Genomic DNA, 3,191 nt, shown 5'->3' with positions numbered 1-3,191 from the left:
TGTAGTTCAATAACTATAAAGTGAACATAATATTACACACATCATGGAGTTCTTGTGAGGATTAAATGAATACCTGTTACATAAAAGACTATGTTAAAAATGTAAATTCTCCTTATGTCCATATTTAGGAGTGCTGCTGGTGTAGTGCCTAAGGCATTTGACTGCTAACCAGAAGGCTGGCAGTTCTAACTCACCAGTTACTCCTCGGAAGGAAGACTGGGCAATCTACTTCCACAGAGATTTAGAGAAAACTTTTGAGAAAGGTGAACTTACTGATATGGAAGGCAAGGTGGTACTGTTATTTGTGCACATAATGAATATGAATGCTTTCAGCTTAGGATTTGCATTTTCTCAATACTTTTAGGTTTACAAGATGAAGAGACATATGTTGAAGGTCTTCTTCTTTATGACTTATCATTGTAGTGGAAAAAGAAGTTGCAATTTTTGGCCTCTGAAAATGCCAAAAACTTCATATATTTCTGAAAATGACCTCTTTTTGTTCAGAGATCAATTATGTATTTAAACCTATAAAATGTATATAACTATTTTCTTCTTTTCATTTACTCTCATCTCACTGTGCTATTTTTCTTCATACTAACACATTTTAAATTATATATTTATTTGTGTGTTTTGTTCTTTAATTCTTGTCTCTCTGAGATAGTGGTAAGTTCTGTGAGGGCAAAGACAAGCTCTATTTTGTTTATGCATTATTCAGAGCTCCTAGCATATGGTAGGTACTCACTAAATATTTGTTAAATGTTAAATGTTGCTTAGTTATGAAGTTAGAGAGTCACGCTAACTATGCTTAGCATTGCATCAAGTAATCATCTTGTTTGAATTAAAATATGTAGAGACCATGAGATTTTGATTTTTTATCCCTTTAGTAGACAAATATAGGCTAAAATATTTCACATATGGTCTCCATTTTTAATTACTTCCTTAAAATATTTCCTTGTTATCTTCAGTTGATCACAATTTTATGTGATTTATTGGGTAATACAATTCTATCTGACAGACACTTTCAAGTATAAGACATGATAGCCTTCCCAACAGATTTCTAACAGACAAAACATTGTACTTCCAAAATATCTTTACTATATATATTATTTTAGGAGGAAAAATCTGGTATTTCACTGAATGTATTTAGTGAATCAATCTGTAAACAAAACAGACACAGCAAGTTTAACAAAATATAAAAGAAATGAGGTGAAGATAATGGAAGAGTGAAAAAGCTGCTTTAGAAAGGAATGAACGCATGGTTTGATTATCATTTTGTAAGTATTGCTTTCCTGTTTCACTGAAAAGTAGTACTTTCCTTTCTTCAGTGTTACTGAAAACAAATGGGCTTATTTTCCCTTTCTATCTTGGAAAGCTTAGAGCTTAAATATCACATTTCATTACTCTGCCGGGTAATTCTTGTAGGTTTTGACAAAAAAGAAGTTCTAATACATTGTGTCCATCTCTAGTGACTAAAGAACAGTCAACAGTGAGTTAAAAGTTATAGATCTAAGCTCATCTAGAAGATCCAAACCAAACCAACTGCCATTGAGTCAATTCTGCCTCATTGCGACCCCCACAGTGTTTCCAGGGTTGTAAATCTTTATGGAAGCAAACTGCCTCATCTTTCTTCCTTGGAGGAGCTGGTGGGTTCAAACTACTGACCCTTTTGGTTAGCAGTCCAATGCTTTAACCACCAGAGCTCATTTTTCATCTACAAGATATGAAGTAAAAAGTAGGAATTATAATACAATTCAGAACAGCTTTGTGCAATGGTAGTATCGTAGCCATTGAGATTTATCAGAGGCCTGATTATTGCTAGTAATACAATCCAAAACACATTTGAATCCATTCTTCGTGGTCATGACCTTAGAAAGATTATTTGTATTTTATGAGCCTCTTATATAATCTCTCTCTCTTAGTCTTTCTTATGACTGTAAAATGAGATTCTTATAGAGCCCTTTTTGTGAAGATTAAAGACAAAATGTAAGTAAAAGAAAGTGTAGTGGGAGGACTCACTATAAACAATTATTATTGTATACATACATGTTGGTGTTCAGATTATGTATCTAGATAAACAATTTAAAATTTTCATTTCTTTCTAACATTTTTAGTCACAAAAGACAAACTGTCATGGTGTTGCACTGAAACAGTTCTGTTGACATGTACTTTATAAAGTATGTGTAAAGAAAATATAACTCCATAATCATCTGTTAGAAAATGACTCATATCTCTCTGACTTTGTCAAATATCATGAAGCCTGAGCTGAACTGTAAAAGCAGAGAAAGGAAGATGTAAGGTAGATTTATTTACAGTTATTAGAAACCAAATCAACAGACTTTATAGTGTACTCTATGAATTATGAAAATCTTATGTCTTTCAACTATCAACTTAAAAAGGTTACAAAGACTCTTTTTTTGTGTCAAATAAAAAGCTTACCAATACCAAACAGGATAGAGATATATTTTTTCAGTTTTGATAATTAAATAAATTAACATTTAATATTTTTCTATCTTAAAATATCTTAAGTCTTATAAACAGTACAAAATGTGGGAAGTGTGAAATCAAAAATGTTTTCACTCATTAGAGATGACCTTATATAGTTTCACCACTTATAAGTTATCAGGACATCTGTAACTTGTGAAAATTATTTTAATATCTTATTCCCTAACATTATGTATTTTCCCTTTATTTTTGAAAACATGTAAATATGCAAATGCACATATTGGGAGATGTAGTTTTCTTATTTGTTTAGTTGTACCAAGTCATTAAATTTGAAATCAGAAAATCTATTAGTAAGCTCCCACCAAAGGCATAACTAAACAGTCCAGGATGTAGAGAGCTTCGTAGGGTTCTACAAGTATGATGGCTTTGACCATGATGAGATGGGTACCCAATGGAAAGTTCTGAGGGAAAGATTGACATGATTTTGCTGATGAGTTGAGACTAGACTGGGCAATATGTGAGCAAGTGTGTGGACATAGTGACACCTGTTAGTAAACTATTGCAAAATACCAGCCAACAGATGATAGTGACTTTTCAAAAGGTGGAAGTGATAGATACAGTAAGATGAAGTGAGATTCTGAATATATTTAAAATGTAGGATTTGTTAACAGACATGATGTGAGATATAAGAGAGAGGAGTAAAGGATTACTTCAAAGTTTTAATTGAAAAATAAAAAGGAGACCGTTAC

General features: G+C 32.2%; 1 non-coding gene across 1 annotated transcript; it reads left to right on the top strand.

Moving 5' to 3' along the window:
- The first annotated feature begins 1,758 nt into the window (after positions 1 to 1,758).
- Positions 1,759 to 1,905, top strand: LOC122150970. Its single transcript, XR_006163918.1, has one exon. It is a non-coding gene; the product is annotated as a U4 spliceosomal RNA (small nuclear RNA).
- The last annotated feature ends 1,286 nt before the right edge of the window (positions 1,906 to 3,191 follow it).

This window comes from Orycteropus afer, unplaced genomic scaffold (genome assembly GCF_000298275.1).
Source record: "Orycteropus afer afer isolate SDZICR_OR568_19922 unplaced genomic scaffold, OryAfe1.0 scaffold00270, whole genome shotgun sequence".
NCBI lineage: Eukaryota > Metazoa > Chordata > Mammalia > Tubulidentata > Orycteropodidae > Orycteropus > Orycteropus afer.
This window is presented reverse-complemented; position numbering and strand designations above follow the sequence as displayed.